The sequence below is a fragment of the Zootoca vivipara genome, chromosome Z2 (genome assembly GCF_965207765.1).
Source record: "Zootoca vivipara chromosome Z2, rZooViv2.hap1.1, whole genome shotgun sequence".
Classification (NCBI taxonomy): Eukaryota; Metazoa; Chordata; class Lepidosauria; order Squamata; family Lacertidae; genus Zootoca; species Zootoca vivipara.
The window spans coordinates 34,332,099-34,352,705 of record NC_142585.1 but is presented as its reverse complement, the minus strand read 5'-3'; the positions used below and the strand labels follow the sequence as shown (position 1 = coordinate 34,352,705).

Here is a 20,607-nt window from a genome sequence, read left to right as displayed (position 1 = left end):
CGCGGCTGCTGCTTACTTCCGGTTCTGCCGCCGCCGCCGGGGGATGCCCATGCCGGCCGGGTGAGGTCAGCTCCGGGGTGGAGCAGCCCGGTGGTGCAGTGAGGAGGCTGAGAGGGGGGCAAACAAAAGAAAGCCCGAAGCGACCGAGCCGGGAAGGTGGTGCCCGGGTGAGTGCGAAGGGTCGCAATAATGACACCGTCGGGCGCTGTGAGGGGCTGGCGTTTCCCGCGCCGTCCTGGGGGGAAAGTGGACCGGCAAGGAATCTGCTGAGAGATACGAAGGTGTTGAGGAATGCCGAGGCGAGGAGTAGAAGGCGAGTCAGGAACACTGAGGACTAGTAACTCCCCTTTTTAATGGGGAAGCGGGGACGTCGGGCATGTCCCCTCCCCACACACACTCGCGCTGGATGGGTTTGTTTGGTATTTCTTATTAGTATCGAGGTGGGAAAGGTGGGTAGGAGCGTGGAGGACCAGTAATCGTGAGTGGCGGGGGGGGTAGGGAAGGACGTGGATCTCGGGAAATAGAGAGGAAGATTCCACCTCTCCATACGCTGCTTTTGAGTATTGGGGTGGGGAGGGGCGTCTGGGACAGAGCACGTCCTCAGAAACCTCGGGGGCCAGCAACTTTTATTTCTTGATGTGGGCTTGGCATAATGGAGGAGGATTCTCTCCCACCCCCACTTCCAACCTACACTGGTTTTATTGAGGTGAAGAGGGGAGTCGGGAAAGGACAGCCTCAGGAAGCTACAGGACCAGCAAGCTTGCTGCCAGTGAAAGAGGAAGGAGAGGAATTTGGGCATTGCAGAACTGGGAGAAGGATCCCCTGCCCGTCGCTACTTTTGAGTATTGGGGTGGTCTCTGCGAAAGAGAGTAGGCTTAGGACCCGGAGGACTTACCGGTAGTAACCTGGTTTTGTATGATGTCAATGAAGAGGAGGGTGAGCGAGGATGGCGAGAGATGTGTGCCTGGCAGGGTGGAAAGGAGCATTCATGCCTTCAGCTTGTGAGCTTTGTGAGCGTGGGGAGTGGAGAGAGATCTAGGAAACCGTAGGAAAATCCTGGGTTGCAGAAGGACGTGTGTGTGTGTGTGTGTGTGTGTGTGTGTGTGTGTGTGTGTGTGTGTGTAAAGTTTAGGGCTGGCAATTCCTCGGTTGAGAGAGAAGGCCGTAAGGAAAGGAAGGGGGGATGTGCACGTGTATGAATGGAATTTCTAGGGGGCTGGGATGGTGGGTGTGATTCGAGAGTCCGGTAAGATGTGGAAGAGGTGTGGGTGTGACATGGCCATCAACAATCATACCCGGGGTTTGCAGAGGTAGAGTTAGGGAGAGTGACAATTGGGGGGGGGGGGAGGAAGAGTGGGTTTCCCTGGATATGTGTTGTGGAAGAGATCTGAGACTGGGTTTGTTGTGGGCATGGAGAGCGAGTGAGGGGGGATGTTAGGAAGAGGGAATTATCCAATCCGCCAACCCCAAGATCTGCTATGGCAGAATTTTCTTGCAAAGACAGCCAGTGTTGGACTAGGACCTGGGAGACCAGGGTACACTCAATCATGAAACTCACTGGGTGTGTCCTTGGGACCAGTCACTGCCTTTTAGCTTAACCTATCTCACAAGATTGTTGTAGGGATTATATGAAAAGGGGGAGAACAATGTAGGCCTCCTTGAGCTCCTGGAGAAGAAAAAAGGTGGAACATTAATTAAAACGAATGCAGGACACTAGTAGCAATTGAAGGTTTATTGTGGGCATTGAGAGTGCCTTGCTTATGATTCAGAAAATAGTGGGGAAGGGATATTTAGAAGGGGTGGGGGAGGTGGAGAAGGGTTTGGAAGGCTTGGCAGATGGAAAACAGTCACCTTTTTGTAGGTTCTCAAATTAATTGGTTATTTTCCAAGTGGGGAGGGTGGGATTTCTTGGCTGTCTCCCACCTCTAGCACTTGTTGAACAAGAGGTGGTGGTGGAGGGTTGTGAGGTGGCACTAAAGATGGAAGCTGAAGCATTATGGATGGGAACAAATTTAGGGTGTGTGTTTATCTCTTGTGCTGTTTTTGAAAGTTGATCTCAAAAGCAAGAAGGTGAGGGATGATAGTTCTTCTTAAGCTGTTTTTGCAACTTAGGGGCTGGCAATGGGGAGGGTAAATAGGGGCATGAGGATTGTCAAAGGGGCTGAGAATGTGCCCAGTGCCAAATAACTGTTTATTTTTGGGGTGACAGGGGAAGGATTAAGGGCAAGGAGGGGAAACAGAGACTCCTTTGCTACTTTGTGTTGCTGGCAATTAAGGGGTGGCAGAGAGTCAAGGAAGGAATAGTGCCTGGTTGGCAAGAAACACTGATGAGTCAAGCTGTGAGCAAGTCACAGGAGGGCTGGAGAAGCTGGGTGGGTGGTGTTATCCTGTTACTAGTCCATGCAATGTGAGTAAAGGGGGGGGCGAAGGGGGGTATCTGGCAGAGACCGGTGAAGGGAAAACAAAGGGGTGGCATTCTGCTGCAGAGAGTTGGGTGTGTGTGTTATTGCATTCAACTAGCTCAAAGAATGGGTGTGCAAGCAAACTTTTTGGCACCCGTGGGGAAGGTGGGTTGTTGAAAAGGAAGCAGGAGTATCGGGAAGAGGCAGGAGAAAGGGTGTCAGTGGAAGGAAAAGGCCGGGGTGGAGGAGGAAAATACTTGGGTGTGGGACGTTGGAGAGCAATGTTTGGCTTTAGGTGCTCCCTGATTGGGATTTTTGCAGTCAAATCTCCAGAGTGATCTCTGTTGCTGGATGCCTCAAAGCCCTTTAAACTGCCACAAGCCTGTTTTATTATTGTCCTGGCCTTCCAGTCATTGGGGATAGCAGGTTGCTGTAACAACAGCGAGTGTGTGTGCAAACTTCCACTGCAGCAATGTGGCCTCTTTTAAGGGTTATGGGATTATTCCACTTACAGAGAGCAAGGTCATCTGGGGTGATGTCTTTTTTGGAGTCCTGGGGCAAGTAAAGGGAGCACTGTCAAATGTGAAGGTTCCAGGAAACCAGCCAGTGTCCTCAAGGCAAGGATGTTCAAAATCATAGCTTGACTGAATTTCTTTTTTAAATGGAGCAGAGCTTCTGTATTGCCTAATCCTGAAATGCATCACTTTTGGGGAATGGGTGGGACTCCTTTAATTACTGCCCACTTGATTTCAAAATTGTGTGTGTGTCATCATTTCAGCAGTATGCATGATATTCTGTACATTTAATGCACCCCAGTGAATCATGAGAGCTGTTGTTTACCCTTCACAGAGCTGCAATTCCCAGCACCCTTAACAAACTACAGCTCCCAGGATTCTTTGGGAGAAATCATGTGCTTTAGAGTTATGGTGTGGATGTGACCAAAGATCTTATTTAATGATCTTGAAAATGTTGGGTTTGTTTTTACCCTTTTTATTGTGAAATTGCTTCAAGGTACTTTACAGGATGTGATTCACAAATGGAATGAAAGCAACAGGATAAAATAAAATACTTGTGTTTTAAATGTACTGTACTTACGCAGCCTTACTGCTGTGAAATATACTAATACAGTATTCAGCAACTTTGCATGCTGGGGCGGAGAAATAAGCTAAGTGGAGAAAGTATACTAGTTCAGAAGCAAAATTCAAGGCGTTGATGTTGCTGGATGACAAATCCCTTCATCCCTGACTATTGGACATGCTGGCTGCTGGACTCCTGTGATGTCTGGAGGACTGTTGGTTCCTGAACCCTGGCTTACAGTTTATGCTATGGCTCACCCAATGAAGTTGATCGGCAGTTGATTGCAAAGTAATTCATCATAAGATACACAATTCAATTATGGCTTTTTCTGCCACAAGATGCAGCAATGGTCACTTGGCTTAAAAGTGAGACAAGTCACATGGCAAGGAGGCAGGAAGATACCTTTCAGTGTCTACTCAGGGAAACCTCCCTCTTCAGATACGTTATGCCTCTGAAGGGATAACAAGGGACTGTAGTTGCGTGGTAGAGTACCTTATTTCCATGCAGAAGGTTCCTGGTTCAATTCCTGGCATCTCCAGGTAGGGATGGGAAAGATACCTTCCTGAAATGCTGAAGAACCACCTCTGGTCAGGGTAGGCAGTGTTGAGCTAGATAATCCATTGGCTTGGTATAATGTAGGTTTCTTTGTTCTGGAATTCCCAAAAGCATCTGTTTGGCCATTGCTGGAACTTTACTATTGGTGAAGCCTTCTATTATGTTGTTATGTCTGTTGTGGAAGTTGAAATAGAGGCCTTGTAAACACCTGGTGGTGGTGGTGGTTTGGTATTTTAAGAATAGCCAAAATTGAAAGAGTGATGCCCAAGTCATGCCAGCTATTGCTGAGAGCATTCTCTGGACCACCAGAGTGTTTGGTTTGAAACCTGGTCCATCCCAAAGGGTTGAGGAAGGGAATTGCAGTGTCTCAAAAATCTGGACACCCAACAGCTTGCAATGCACCAATTTGCCCCACTGGCTTGTAGGAGGTATGACAATGTCATGGCCACACCTGGAGCTGCCAAGCATATCCTTTGGCCTTAGCGGTAGCTACAAACCTGTTCAGAACTGTAATTAAATATGAAACCTGTGTAAGTGTTGATGCCTGGGGCCCTTCCCACCCCACCCTGGGAACCACCCAGTTGTGAAATTACCAGAGGAGTTCTCTTTGTGGTGAAGACCATGTTTTCTTAGGGATTTAGGGCTCACCCTGGTGAAGAAGGCTTGACTAGGAAATCCTGAGGTGCCACTCAGTTAAAATACATTTGTTATTGTCAGTAATTTTCTTTCTTTTCTTTTTTTAAAGAATTTTTATTAATTTTCACATGAGCACCCAAATGAACAAACATTTAACAAACACACCCACTAACCACTACAAAAACAAAAAAAGATAGAAAGATAGAAAGAAAAAAGAAAAAACAACTCCCCTCCCTCCCATCTTTCGGATTTGTTTTTCCGCCCTTATCCTGCAGTTTCTTTTACCTACTTATTCAAAGTCAATTCGTAGGATTTATTTTAGTCCTGCAAGTGTCCTTAGACTTCTACAGTTCCTCTCAATATATTCCACGAATTTACTCCACTCTTTTTGGAACTTTGTTTCTCCCTGATAGCGGATCCCGTGAGTCAACTTAGCTAGTTCTGCATAGTCCATCATCTTCGTCCTCCACTCCTCGACTGTCGGTAAATCCTGTCGTTTCCATTTTTGGGCCAATAAAGTTCTTGCCGCGGTTGTAGCGTACATAAAGAGTCTCTGATCTTCTTTAGCAATTTCCCCTCCCATTATACCCAATAAGAAAGCTTCAGGTTTTTGGGGAAAGGTATATCTAAACATCTTTTTCAACTCATTATATATTTGTTCCCAATATTTTTTGACCTTTTCGCATGTCCACCACTGTAATTTTCTGTCAGTTAGTGGACACCTTCAATAAAAAATTACATATGAGTAAATAGGAAAAACTTCCTTTGTTTTCAGATGCTCTGTCAGGCTTCATCTTAAAATAGGCATTTCCAACTTGATGTGTATCTCTTGATACAAGTTTCCCCCCAGCAGTATTTGTATTCATTAGATGCGTGTTAGTTCTAGTACAGGGGTCAGCAACCTTTTTCAGCCGTGGGCTAGTCCATCGTCTGTCAGACCATGTGGTGGGCCGGACTATATTTTGGGGAAAGAAAAAAAAAGAGAACGAATTCCTATGCCCCACAACTAACCCAGAGATGCATTTTAAATAAAAAGACACATTCTACTCATGTAAAAACAAGCTGATTCCCGGACTGTCCGTGGGCCAGATTGAGAAGGCAAATGGGCCACATCCGGCCTACGGGCCTTAGGTTGCCTACCCCTGTTCTAGTAGTATTGTGAGACTATAGAGAGGAGATGGCTCTCTGCACTTTTGCATTCCATTGTATGTGTGCTTTATTGCAGGCCTACGGGCCAAATGTGGGCCTCCAGGGATCTCTGTCCAGATCTAGGGACTCTCCCTAGACCACACACATCACTGATCCTGATATACATCCTCCTCATGTGCTTTTGCCAGGCTGGAATTTGTCCACAAACTCTGGTAGCACCTTTCACTTGCCTGGATATGGCCAAAAAGAGATAAGTGTGTGCGTAGTGTATGGCCGGAATGCTGCATACCTGGATAGTTGCTGCTGTTGCAATGCCTGCTTCTGCCCCTGGCCCCCTCCCACCACCAGCATGCTTGCAGGAATGTGACCCTCAGGCTAAGACAGGTTCCCCATCCTTGAAACCAACCATTGATTTGATTTAGCTATTTTCTTTTCCTATTCTCATTGGGAGTATGAATGTCACTGAGCTGTTTTGTATCCTAAAAAACGGTTGTTGCTAATACCAGGATAGTTATTGGATGAGATGTGCCTTGCGTGTCGAAAGTGGGGAGTGGCTGTGTAGGGATAGCAGCCTTCGGGTTCCTTAATCAAGTATTTTTGGGTTGGACAATAAAACCTAGCCACACTCAGCCCACCTTAGTAAACCGTGTACTTCTTTTTCAGGAAGTAGCTCCCATGGCGCTTGGGAAAAGCCTCCCTTCAGCACCCGCCCAGAACTCGACCCTCAGAAGCAGCCTCTATCTTCAGTACAAGGGGCTGAAGTGCAGATAGCAGTATACCCGGGCACAGAGCGACAGCCTTCATCCCATTCTTCCCAGGGCTCCACTGGCGACGATGTACTTGGTAATGCAATATTAGTATTATTTTAAAATGCAAAAAGCAAAAGGGGGGGGGGGAATGCCTGGTCTGCGGCCAAATGGAAAAAGCCTCCAGGCGAAATGGTGAAGCCAGAAGAAGGGGAAACAATGTTCTTGCATCTCATTGCTGCTTAGGCATGACTTGAATTGGAATAGGAGAACTGAGTGCCCTTAGTTGTATAACAGCTTCCAAGCCCAGGCATGGAAAAGTGGATTGATGCAGTTTCCGTTCCTTTGTATTTCCCATGCCCCCAGCATTCCTGTCCATTTCTTTGTGTAGTGTTTCAAGTTTTCTCCTCCAGAAAGTTGGGGCCTGCCTGCTTTCAGCCCTCCTGAGTGTGAAGTTTCTGGGCATCGGGTCCTCCAAGTGCTCCTGCCTGTTGGGGTTTTCCAGGTCCAGAAAATCTCAGGCCCATGGGGCTAATGCAGCTCTCAGGACTCTCCCTACCCCACACTGTCTCTTCTCAGACCACACCCACTTTGCATCCTCTTTTGAGTTTTTTTTGCCTGGCTGGAATGTGTCCCTGAACTCTGATCATCCCTCTGGATGGAGGCTATAGAGCAGGCGTCGGCAACGTTTTCCGGCCGTGGGCTGGATCATTCCCACAAACGAGTGTCTGTGGGCCGGACATGCACAGAAGCGATTTCCGGCACCGTGCTGCGCATGTCCGGGGCCCGAAAATCGCTTCTGCGCATGCCCGGAAGCTGGAAATTGCGCCTGCATAGAAGCGATTTTTGGCGTCTGGGCATGCGCAGACGCGGCTTCTGGCATCTGCACGTGCGCAGATGCCATCTCCGGCACCACTCGGCGAGTCCCCATGCCGCGCTGTGCCAGTTTAGTGCAGTGCACAGGGGACTTGCCAAGCAGGCAGCTCGGTGACCGGGCAGCTCGTGAGCTGGATAAACGGCCTCCATGCACCGTATCTGGCCCATGGGCCGGAGGTTGCCAACCTCTGCTATAGAAGGTTGTGTGAGTGTTCGTAGAAAGTTCTGTACTGTACAAAGATTAAAATTCACATTTGTCACCCCACCCACTTTTGCCTCTAGCCCTGCCCGCCATGGGCTGTGGCCTCTGGAAGGTTGACCAGAAGGGAATGAGCCCATTGGGCTGACAAAATGAGCCCATTGGGCTGACAAAATGTTCATCACTGTTGAGCTCGTGGGAGTTATGGTCTGATTCTTTGGTGGCCTATATGTGTCCCTCCCAGGGGAGGCAAGGTGCAGAGATTGTTGTTCTAGGGCTCTGCTATCCTGTCTTTCTGTTTCTCCCCCAGCCACAACCAGAGTCTCCCCGTGGGATGTCCCAGCCTTGCATTTTAGAAGTAATGGAGTCATTATTCAATTAAAATGTTGACTTTAATTAACCAATTACAGCTTTCTTCCACCAACTGCCCCTAATGGATATATCCTAGTAATAAAATGCTGTACGGTGTTTTGTTTTGACAGCAGGATTCTGGGTTTGTGTGGTGTTAATGTTTGAAAAGCAGGCAAATAGATTACTTATTTATTACCCACCTTCACCTCTAGAACATTAAAACATAATATAAAAACAATTAAAAAAACAATTTACAATATAAAAATAGAAGTGATTGAGCTAATCATAACTTTGGAGTTCATGTGAAACTGTATTTGCTCCTTGCAAGGGGAGATTTCTACTGGGGAGCCACACAGACGCACTCTCTGTGTGTGTGTGTCTCTCTCTCTCTCTCTCTCTCTCTCTCTCTCTCTCTCTCTCTCTCTCTCTCTCTCTCTCTCTGTGTGTGTGTGTGTGTGTGTGTGTGTGTGTGTGTTGCTGTTAATGGAGATTTAAACAGCCAAACGTTCCCTGTGGCTGAGAAGCTTTGCCCTCCCTGTCTCTGTTAATTACTGAGTATGATTAACATCTAATGGAAGACAGATTTTGTTAGAAAAATGATGCCTCTTCCTCTTATCTGCCCCACCCAGTTCCTTGCTCAGTTTTTAAATGTATGTTGAGATGGGGATCCAGTGTTGTGGATCTGCATTTGGGGTTGCTACCTTCCCTCCCCATATCAGTATGTCCGCCTTGAAACCCTAGTCTGTGGAATAGGATCATGGGAATGTTGTAGGAGAGAGGGGAACCCTCTTTAGCCCAAGGGCTGCCTTCCTTTGGGGGAAACCATGCACGACCCGTGTGCCAATAATGGCATGTGGGCCAGAAACAAGAGTGGTTGGAATACTAAAAGTAAATGTTACCTTATGTACAGTTTTTACATGCATTTCCTTCTGTCCCATCCAGGCATTTTCAGGGTTCAAAGGCACATTCAAGGCAGGCAAAAGCACTTGAGCATGCAAAGCAGGAGTGGCATGGTTTGGCACAGGGAGAGTCCATGCTGGGAGGGGTGGCTTAGAACTCCCTTTTCTCCCTTGCTGTCTGGGTAAAAGTGGTGACTTTAATGTCACAATTGCTGGAGTTTAGAACGCCTGTTAAATCTGCATTCTAGAATGCTCAGCCTCTGAGAAAATTGGAAATGGGTAGGCAAGCATAAATCTTCAGCATTTAAATACTGTTTTCTTAGCTAACCATCTAATTCAAGGCAAGCATCTCCCTAGGCAACTGACAAACAAGCTTTTAAGATTCCGTCAAATGCCTGAAGGAAGATGAAAGTCTTAACCTGGCCTCAGAAAGATGCCTGGGTCAGCACCAGCCGGGCCTCACTTGGGAGAACATTCCATAGCTGCTGGGAGGGTGGGTGCCAACAAAAAAGGCGCTCTCCCCTTTTGCAAACCTCAAAGCCTGGTCTGTGGTTTGTGGAGATATGCCCGTGAAGATGCGAGCAGGGTGGTGAGAAAGTTTTTAGCCTTGTTTTTCTGATGCAGCAGGTCATCTTGAGAGATGCCCATCCGGAGCGGAGGAATTCCATCTCCCCCCTAAAAAAACACAATGGGGTGCAAACTGATTTGTGCAGTGGCATATAACCTGAACGGCTTGCTGCATATAACATGGGTTGATTGTATTGGATGCTTTTTGCTTGGATATCCACATACTTTTCTTCCTCCTGGAAGGGTTGCTGTTACTTTCGGGTCTTCCTTGCGGTCTTCCCATTGGGGCATCTGGCTGGTCACTGAGAAAAGGATCAGGATGCAGGACTAGGTGGGCTGTTGGCCTGATCCAGCAGGGCTCTTCTTGTATCCTTACGTTCCTCTGTTTACCCCTCCCCCCATCTCTTGTGCCCCTTCTGCTGCTCCTTTCCCCTGAATTGAGTTTTAAGATTGTCAGCTCCTTGGGGCAAGGATCTGTACTCCTGTACACTTGTCAAATGCCACAACCCATGGGTGCTGTACAGGAGATAAACAGTTGTTATTTGGAGCACCCTATGGGAAGCTGCCTTCTACAGAATCAGACCACTGGCTCATGTAGTTCAGTACACTGACTGGTAGCATTTCCTCAAGCTTTCAGAGGGGGAGCTTTTTCTCGGGCCTTCCTGGATATGCTGCTGCTGGGGCTTGAACCAGGGACCTTCTGCATGCAAAGCAGATGCTCCGATGCTGAGCTGCGTTCCGTAGTTCCTTCGCTTCACCAGTTGCGTCAAACTGCCTTAATTGCAAACAATTCCTGGTTTGGTGCAGAGAAGCAGCCTCTGAACGTGATGGTTTTCATCAGCTCCATCCCGCTGCTGCAGCTCCATCCATAAACACCTTGTACCCTCCTCCGCCTGTCTCTTCTGTCCTTGAAAACACCTGTGTTCAGTCCCCTGCTAAAGTGCAAACGCTGGCCTTGGACAGGAAGCTTGCGGGACGTGGTGACTTTGCTCTTCTATAATTCATAAGGAGGCACTGCCTACCTGGCTAGCTGTCATCTTGCGTCACTCTCCAAATTTGCCCTGCTCTTGTGCAGCCTGCTTTCATGCTATGTCCCCACTGCTGCTTCAGCACATCTCCTGCATCTTCCCAGGAAGCAATGGAATCACACGCGTGCTAGAGCTGCAGTGTGCAGGGCTCCCTAGAAAGGGGGGTTAATTGTTAAACCATGCTGAGAATTGTAGCTCCATGAGGGCAGTAGGGGGGTCTCCTAATCACTCTCAGTACCCGTAACCAACTACAGATCCCAGAATTTTTGAATGGGAAGAAAGCTGTTTTAAAGTGACATGATAGTGCTTTAAATGTATGGTGCCATTGAAGTCCCTCCTTTCCTTCCATTGTACTGTATATCAGGGTCCCCAGCCAGAGTCAGGAGCTTAAATTTGTTAAATTGGACCACAGTACTGTAATGCGCTGTCTGCAGGGCTGCCCTTGAAGATGGGGGGGGGGGGAAGGCTTGCCGCCAGTGCAGAATGCATCTGCTAGACTGGAAAGTGAGGCATTCTGATGGGACCATGTTTCACCACCCTGAAAGTGAACTAAGGATCTCATTTCAGGGTGTTAATATTTACTTATTTCTTTATTTAAAATACTTACCGGTATCTACCGCTTAATGTCTATAGATTATTGACATTAAGTGGCAGATAAACATGATGCAGAAAGGGTAAAAATCAGTTAGAACTATAAAATCAAGGCACTAAAATGCCTGTGGAATATACTAGCAAATAGCAATGGTTGTTTTCTCTTGCTCTGGAGGGTAGGATCCAAACCTATGGCTTCAAGTGACAAGGAAATAGATTTTAACTAAATATCAGGAAGAACTTTCTGACAGTAAGAGCTGTTCAACAGTGGAACAGACTCTCATGAGAGGTGAAGGACTCTCCTTCCTTGAAGGTGTTCAAGCAGAGGTTGGATGGTCATCTGCCATGTATGGTCTAGTTGAGATTCCTGCATTCCAGGGAGTTGGACTAAATGACCCCTGGTGTCTCTTCCAACTCTACAATTCCATGTTTCCATGATTCTATGAGTAGACGGGCCATTGGCCTGATCCAGCAGGGATCCTATATTCTTAGGACAGAGCAACAGGAGCTCACCCCGTCGCGGGGATTCAAACCGCCAACCTTCTGATCAGCAAGCCCAAGAGGCTCAGTGGTTTAGGCAGACCACAGCACCACCCACATCCCACAGCTCTGTCCCAGCTCCTGCCAGCCTAGCAGTTCGAAAGCACACCAGTGCAAGTAGATAAACAGGTACTGCTGCAGTGGGAAGGTAAACAGTGTTTCCATCACAGTGTTCCGTTGTGCCAGAAGCAGTTTAGTCATGCTGGCCACATGACCCAGAAAGCTGCCTGTGGAGAAACGTTTCCCTTGGCCTGAAGTGAGATGAGCGCCGCAACCCCATAGTCGCCTTAGACTGGACTTAACCGTCCAGGGGTCCTTTACCTTTTTACCTTATATTCTTATGAATTTCTGTCTGTTGTAATAACGGTACTTTGCTTAATGGCCTCCCATCCCAAATTGGAACCCCAAAATCTGAACCCATTTCTATGCTGCTGTTTGTGAGCCTTTGGGACGCCTCCTCCTGTATTTGCCCTCAAAACTATTGCAAGAAGATTGGGAATTTGCCTTTGCTGTGGTACTTCCACACGCACCCATTGTCTTTCATCTTTTCTTTGAGCTCTCCTGTTGCTAAGAGAAGTTTTCCTCAAAAGAGAGCTAGCATTACAAAGTTCTTTTCTAAAGTTACACCCACCCTCTCTATCTGTTTGTAACTGCCCTAGTTTTTGAGGCTGAGAGTTTTTTATTGGCCTCCTTCCTCTGTCGGGACAGAAGCAGCTTTGTGCAACGCCCCCCCTTTAAAAAAAGATTTCAGGTGGTGCTTTTGAGAAGCTCACTGGGGGCATGACTGCTAGAAAAAAGCAGCATTCCTGTTAGCTCCCGCCTATAGCAATATTATATTGCATAATAATGATTTAAAAGGTGATGCAGGTGTGCTATGCCAGGCTGAAGCAGTCTTAAGACCTGTAGATTCCCACCCCTTCAAAACACAGTATGGGGAAGAGAATATGTCTGAGACGCCCTTGCCTTTGCGTTTTCAGACTTTCTAACTTTCCGGAAGGGGAGGCAGGTAGAATAATATTGCTAGAGAGAACAAGTCTGTGTTTGTAGAAGTAGGGTGATCGAACATAATATACATGATTGATTAATATTGTAGTCTGTATGAAATTCCAGGGGGGAAATGCGTGAAGATTTTAGAACCTTTAAGTGGCCGCTTAAAGTAATACAGGGGGGAATTTTTTTTTTGCTGAAAAGGACAGCTAAATCTTACATTTAATATGGCTAGATTTGTTGTGAAATGTCCCAACTTAGAATAGCATTATGAGGACAATGGTTTAAGTTTCTTTTTTCTGTGAATGTATACTTTTGTATTGTACTATTTGGCTAGTTTTTTTAATGGTTACCCCCCTCCTTGACTGTATCCTGCATTTGGTTGCCTCATAAACTTGATTGATTAAATATTTCTGTTGGGTGTCAAAGAGTTTTAAGATTTTAGGCACCTGAGGGAGGTGGGGAGGACAAGTAAGCCAGCTATTAAATTTGAATAAGGGATTATTTATGTACGTATTTCATAAAAATTTCTATACCGCTTGATTGTAAAAACAACCTCAAAGAGTTTGTCTGTAAAAACAGTTGTTTAAAACCTTTAATAAGCTAAAAATGGATTAAAATGCATGTCAACATGCTACAGGTCTGGACAGGCTTGCCTAAACCAAAGTGTTTTTTAGCAGCCAGGGAAAAGAGTACAATGAAGGAACTTGCATGATGTCAATTGGCAGGGAGTTCCAAAGTGTGAGTGCTGCCACACTGAAAGATTTTAGAAGTCCAGATGTCCAAATCAAATGTTTAAGAGGCTAAATGAGATTACATCAAAAACAAGAAGAAAAAAGTATGTTCTATGCAGCAAATGCTAGTGGCATATCTGGGCCTTCCTTGGGTAGAAACGGTGACTGGAATAGACTTTTACGTAACTTCTTGGCTGTATTAAAACAAGAGACATTTTAATGGCTCTCTTGACCTTGAGAATATGAAGATGCTATATTAAGGAATATATGGAGGTGTGAGAGGAAATTGATTGCAATAGGCCAGGAAATGCTTTGCTGCCAGCTTTTCAGATGGTGGTACAAAATATTGAATGCTGTCCTATCTTTAAATATTGCTGCCTTTTACAAAAGCCTAAAAACTATTGCAAGGCACCATGTTTCCTGATTTTAGTTTATGTGGATAAGATTCTAAATTCCAGTACCCATTTTATTTAAACCAGGGGTCAGCAAACTTTTTCAGCAGGGGGCTGGTCCACTGGTCCCCCTAAATCAGGGACCGGACTATATTTTGAAAAAAATAATGAACGAATTCCTATGCCCCACAAATAACCCAGAGATGCATTTTAAATAAAAGCACACATTCTACTCATGTGAAAACACCAGGCAAGCCCTACAAATAACCTAGAGATGCATTTTAAATAAAAGGACACATTCTACTCATGTAAAAACACACTGATTCCCGGACCGTCTGTGTTGTGTATTGAGTCAAAGGATTTTATCTCTGTATTATTATTGTCTGTATTTGCATTAGGATAAAGTAACTGCCTTTTGGTTCCAGAGGGTACAGCTACTATTGGTTCATTTAAGCTGCTGTATTTGGATCCTCTGTCTTATTGGTTCCCTCCAAAAGGCAGCACGGTGATTGCCTGATATTGTTCCCTCCAAAATGTATCCCCTTCTAGCTAGTTCCCTGTCCCTATAAATGTAGCCTTCCTGCCCTCACAGTCAGTCTTGTTCACTTAAATAAAGAGCTGTTACTAGAGAACTGTCTCCAGCATGTTTTGTCAAGAGAGCTGAAATCACAAACCCCACGTCACAACAACTGGCGACGAAGGTGGGATCCGGAATGCTGAGGAGCGGTTAAACACAACCCTGCCTCAGAGTCCGGATTGCAGCTGAGAACAAGACTCACTGGCCAGCTGAGAAGACGACCCTGCCCGCTAGGACAATGGAGAGTCCAAGGGTATTGGAGCCCTTCCAGCCATCAGAACCCCACACCTGGGAAGACTACGTCGAACGCTTCGAGTTCTTCGCAGTGGCTCAAGGGATCACCGATGCCAGCAAAAGAAGGGCCACATTCCTGAGCTACTGTGGGCCCGAGACCTTCAAGCTAGCCAAGGCATTACTTGCTCCAGCGAAGCTGAGTGAGACATCTCTCCAAGATATTCTTGCCTGCCTAACAAGCCACTTGGCGCCTACTGAGACCAAGATGGCCCGGCGGATGGAGTTCCATAAGAGGCAGCAGCATGCTGGGGAGTCTGTATCCGCATTTCTGGCTGAACTCCGGAAGCTCGCTCAGCACTGCGGCTTCCAAAATCTGGAAGAGACTCTCCTGGATCGGTTTATTGGTGGTCTGAGCAGCAAGAAAGCCAGAAGACGCATCGTGGCTAAAGAAGAGGTTACCCTTGCTTCAGCCTTGAAGGAGGCCACCGCCATGGAGAATTATGAAAGAGAGGAGCTTGATGCCAGTCGCAAGGCCACTAAGCCACAGATAGAAGTTGCGCATGCCATGGACGAGCTAGAGGCTACTCCGAGCCAGAGCCCAGTCCGTGGGGTCGAGTTGGTGCGTCAGGCCTGCACAGTGCACAAAGATCGCGGAGGCAGTTGCCCAGGTTGTGGCGGAAACCATGGGCGGAAGAGTTGTCGTTTCAGGGATGCTATGTGCCGGATGTGCGGGAAGACAGGTCACATCGCCAGGGTCTGTAGATCGGCGGCGTCAGGAGCAACAGGAACACCTATACTGGAGCATCGCAGACCGCCCACAGCAACTCATTTTCAAAAGGACTGCCACTACATAACGGAGATCAACGGGAGGGCCGTGCAGTTTCCAGCGCAAGGCAAGGCACACGTCAAGGTGAAGATTGAGGGTCAGCAGTGCGACATGGAGGTGGACTCTGGATCTGCATTCACCATTGTGTCGGACCAGACCGCGAAGACATTCTTCTCCAGGGGTAAGTTGCCCCCTCTGGAGCCCTTCCCGGCAACCTTGCAGTCGTACTCAGCAGGCCGCATCCATGTTATGGGAATGTGTGCCGTGAGAGTACAGTTCCGGGACAAACAGGCTGTACTCAAACTGGTGATTGCGAAGGGCAGTCGCCCCAGTCTCCTGGGCACTGACTGGTTCCCCGCCCTGGGACTGAGTATCTCAGGGCTTAATTCAATCCAAACCTGCCCTGAGATGAGTGAGACATTATGCAAGGAATTTGCTGGTCTCTTTAATGGAAAACTGGGTTGTTATAAAGGGCCCCCAGTTGACTTCGAGTTGGACCCCGGGGTGGCCCCAATCCGACTCAAACCAAGGCGAGTGCCATTTACACTGCAACCCAAGATCGAGGCAGAGCTGGATAAATTGGTCAAGCAAGGAGTTCTCTCACCCGTGGACTCTGCTAAGTGGGAGACTCCAATCGTCACACCCCTTAAAGCAAATGGGGAAGTCAGAATATGTGCAGATTACAAATGTACTATCAATAAGGCACTCAGGGGAAACTCATACCCCATTCCAGTCGTATCACATCTGTTGGCTAAACTGGCTGGGGGCAAGGTGTTCGCCAAAATTGACCTGGCACAAGCTTACCAACAGCTGCCAGTAACCCCACAATCAGCGGAAGCACAGACTATTGTCACACATAAAGGGGCGTTCAGAGTTAACAGATTACAGTTCGGAGTTTGTGTGGCCCCAGGGATTTTTCAAGGGCTCATGGAACGCCTGTTAAGGGGTCTGCCGGGGGTCTTGCCATTTTTTGATGACGTTTTGATTGCTGGAAAAGACCCACAGGAACTGGTTGCGCGTGTCCGTGCAGTGTTGCTCAAGTTCAAGGAGGTGGGGTTGCAACTGAAAAAAGAAAAATGCAGTTTTGGGGTGCCAACTGTGGATTTCTTGGGGTTTAAAATTGATGCATCAGGCATCCACCCCACAGATGCTAAGATTAAGGCCATCATCGAGGCACCACGACCACAGAACAAGACGGAGTTGCAGTCATTCCTGGGACTTATTAACTTTTATCATTCATTCTTACCCCAGAAAGCTTCGGTAGCTGAACCATTACATAGACTTTTGCAGAAAAAGAATGTGTGGCGCTGGGGGCGGGAGCAGCAGAAGGCTTTTGACTCCTTGCGAGAAATGCTGAGTAGCAGGAGCGTCCTTGCTCATTATGATGAGTCGAAGCCGCTGGTCCTGGCATGTGATGCCTCTCAATACGGCCTGGGGGCTGTGCTGAGTCATAGGGAACCGGATGGGTCGGAAAAGCCCATCTCTTTCTATTCCCGTACGTTGTCACCCACGGAGCGCAACTATGCTCAAATTGATAAAGAGGCACTAGCAATTGTGTCAGGAATCAAAAGGTTCTATGATTATTTGTACGGTCGCCATTTCTCCATTGAAACGGACCACAAACCACTGTTAGGGTTGTTCAACCCAAACAAACAAACGCCACAAATTCTCTCCCCCAGAATGTTGCGTTGGTCAATATTCCTGAATGGGTTCCAGTACACCTTGACCCATGTGCCGGGGAAACAGTTGTGCCACGCTGATGCGCTGAGTCGATTGCCCCTTCCTGGCGGGAGCAATGAGGATCCTGCTCCGGCGGAGCACATTATGATGCTAGAAACACTTCCTGGGGCTCCTGTAACAGCTACTGATATAGCTGAGAAAACGAGGAAAGATGCTGTTCTCTCCCGTGTGCTCACTTGGGTGGGGAGGGGGTGGCCAGGTGGTCCGCATGAAGAAAAATTCAGGCCTTATGCGACAAGGCAGCACGAATTGTCCATGCATAAGGGTTGTCTCCTATGGGGAGATAGGGTGATCATCCCAGCACCACTGAGAAACAGGGTTCTTGAGACGCTTCACATGGGACACCCGGGAATGGTCAGGATGAAGTCGCTAGCCCGATGTTATGTGTGGTGGCCTGGAATGGACCAGAACATAGAACAATGGGTACGAACATGCAAGGCATGCCAAGAGGTGCGGCCAGAAGTGGCCAGAGCACCAGTCCACTGGTGGGAGCAGTCCAGGACTCCCTGGAGCCGGCTGCACATAGATTTTGCTGGGCCATTCCAAGGGAAGGTCTTTTTGGTTATCGTTGATGCATATTCCAAATGGTTAGAAGTGGCGATGGTCCCTAGCATGGCATCAGCTGCCGTAATAAAGGTGTTGAGGCAGCTGTTTGCAACCCACGGGTTACCTGAGACCATTGTATCAGATAATGGGGCGGCTTTTGTATCCCAAGAATTCAGGGCATTCTTGGCTGATAACTTCATAAGAGGGGTCACATCCGCGCCCTTTCACCCATCCTCCAATGGGCAGGCTGAGCGCATGGTAAGAACAGCCAAAGAATCCATTGCGCGCTTAATGGAGGGTAACTGGTCGGCTCGCATTGCACGAATGTTATTTTTGCAGCATGCGACGCCGTGTACTGCGACGGGCAAGTCGCCAGCTGAGCTGCTCTTAGGTAGAAGACTGGTAACGGTGCTGGATTATGTCCACCCAGATAAAATGCCAAACCGTAATTCAAGAGCAACCCCCCAGGCTGAGACTGACACAACAAGGTATCTCGCCCCTGAAGATCTGGTCTGGGTGAGGAACTATTCACGAGGTCCACTGTGGGTGGCCGGTGTGATCACCCGGGCTAGTGGACCTGTGTCCTATTATGTGACCTTGGAAAATGGGCAAGTTTGGAAGAGACATATAGATCAGCTGAGGCGCCGGGCGCTCAGCAGGGAGGAGTCAGATAATTCATCCCTGGCTAATGACGCACAGCTGCGAGACCAGAGTGAAGATGGCCCAGAGGTGCAGTCACCAGGGGCTTCAGCAAATGAACCAGGGTCTGCTAGTCCTCAGGATGACGAGGTACAGGTAGGGGACCCTGAGATGTCTGGGACTCCATCTGTTCCTGACGAAACCCCTATAGCAGCCCCTCCACCACAGGTAACACCCAATCCAGAACCTGCAACACCTGTTGTCAGGAGATCAAGTAGAAGTTGTAGGACCCCACAGTACCTGAGGGATTACGTCTGCTGTGCTCACTAGGGGGGGAGGGGTGTTGTGTATTGAGTCAAAGGATTTTATCTCTGTATTATTATTGTCTGTATTTGCATTAGGATAAAGTAACTGCCTTTTGGTTCCAGAGGGTACAGCTACTATTGGTTCATTTAAGCTGCTGTATTTGGATCCTCTGTCTTATTGGTTCCCTCCAAAAGGCAGCACGGTGATTGCCTGATATTGTTCCCTCCAAAATGTATCCCCTTCTAGCTAGTTCCCTGTCCCTATAAATGTAGCCTTCCTGCCCTCACAGTCAGTCTTGTTCACTTAAATAAAGAGCTGTTACTAGAGAACTGTCTCCAGCATGTTTTGTCAAGAGAGCTGAAATCACAAACCCCACGTCACAACAGTCTGTGGGCCGGATTTAGAAGGTGATTGGGCCGCTGGGCCTTAGTTTGCCTACCCATGATTTAAACCATGCTCTCTGCAGGGGGGTTTACAGACCATAGCAGGTTTTCCTGAGGCTAGTAGGCATTCCCCCCCCCTTGATTCAAAAGAGTTTTGTCTTGAAGCTTCTAAGTCCTCATAGCGGAAAGAGACAAACTTGCAAATGTGAAAGTGATGCCTGCCAAAAATTAAAACCATTATAGAAAATGGATATTACAGTGGTTAATATTTTGCACTTGCGTATTTGCTGTGTAATTCTAGCCACTTGTGACTTTCTGTTTCCCCCCTAGATTGCAGCTTCATGTGCAGTGGAGGCATCTGCCATAGGCAACGATACCCATAGTTTATATCCTTATAGCTGCTACTGATATTTAACAGGCGCTATTTTTTGGAGCCTGTTAAAAATATTTTGTTTAGGCAAGCCTACCTAGATATTTAGAAAGTTGATGTGAGCTTTCGTATGTTTTTAGTATGTTATTTTAAGTTTTCTGAAATCCTTAAATTATTGTTGTTAATGTTTCTTATTGATAACTTTATCAACTTACCTTTTTCTTGCAAACTGCCTGGAGGTTTTTCTTTTTACAATCAAACGGTATGTAATTTTTATGAAATAACAAACAACTGTATCTACCATTCTTGCTTTTGTATTCAGGCTGTAATATGGATTAGAATCCCGAAATCCTTCCCATACATGTTCTGTGTGTGGGGAAGGGCCATAGCTCAGTGCTAGACCATCTGCCTTGCATGCTAAAGCTCCTGTATTCCCCGTATTCCAAGTAACGCTGGGGAAGGAAACCCTAAAAATCTGCTGCCTGTCAGTGCAGACAACACTGAGCTAAGTGGCTCGATGGCCTGCCTTGCTGTAAGGCAGCTTTCTGTGTTCTTATGAAATGATGGTACAAATGTCTCACCACTTTTGGCTATAACAAGGTGGTTATAGACATCCGTTCCATACTTGAGAATAAATCCCGTGAAGCTCAGCAGGGTACTTCTGAGTAGGCATTTATCAGGATTGCACTGTAAAAGCTTGTTTGGGATAACTAGTCTGAGTTAAACTATCTTCAGTGCATGTTTTCTGTGTAAGCAAGACCGTGTATTCTTCCACCCCACTCCCCCATGGGTCTAATTATTCAAAGGTTTTGCAGATTTCCTGGCCTCACAGCTCCTTTGGCTGCAGAGGGAATTCGTTGGGGTCCACTCCTGGGCTCTGCCAAGGAACAGGAGATAGATTTAAGAGTTGGTATATTATTATTATTATTATTATTATTATTATTATTATTATTATTATTATTTATACCCCACCATCTGACTGGGTTTCCCCAGCCACTCTGGGCAGCTTCCAACAAAATATTAAAATAAAACATTCTATTAAACATTAAAAGCTTCCCTAAACAGGGCTGCCTGTATAGAGAACAGGTAATGATGGTGTAAGCTTCTGTTAACATTTCTAGAGTTTTCAAGCAGCAGTTCGCATTTGTATGCTATGCTGCTTGGACCTGTGATACCTTTTCTGGGCTCTTTGTACTCAAAATATCCTCCACACAAAAAAAGAAAGATGCTTGTACAGTTGTTCCATCTTTCTGTCTC

General features: G+C 47.0%; 1 protein-coding gene across 5 annotated transcripts in view; it reads left to right on the top strand.

The window, feature by feature from the left end:
- Positions 1–34: 34 nt before the first annotated feature.
- The window catches only part of LRRC8A (leucine rich repeat containing 8 VRAC subunit A), a 37,800-nt gene continuing 17,227 nt past the window's right edge, over positions 35–20,607 (top strand). Inside the window, exons 1-2 of one of the 5 annotated variants that reach the window (XM_035113022.2) lie at positions 35–167; positions 6,483–6,662. The gene's annotated coding sequence lies outside the window, so the exon portion shown is untranslated. Of the gene's footprint in view, positions 314–920; positions 1,011–2,329; positions 2,408–6,482; positions 6,663–20,607 lie in introns of those variants that run through there. The other 4 variants (XM_088665248.1, XM_088665249.1, XM_088665251.1 and 1 more) reach the window with 4 other exon arrangements.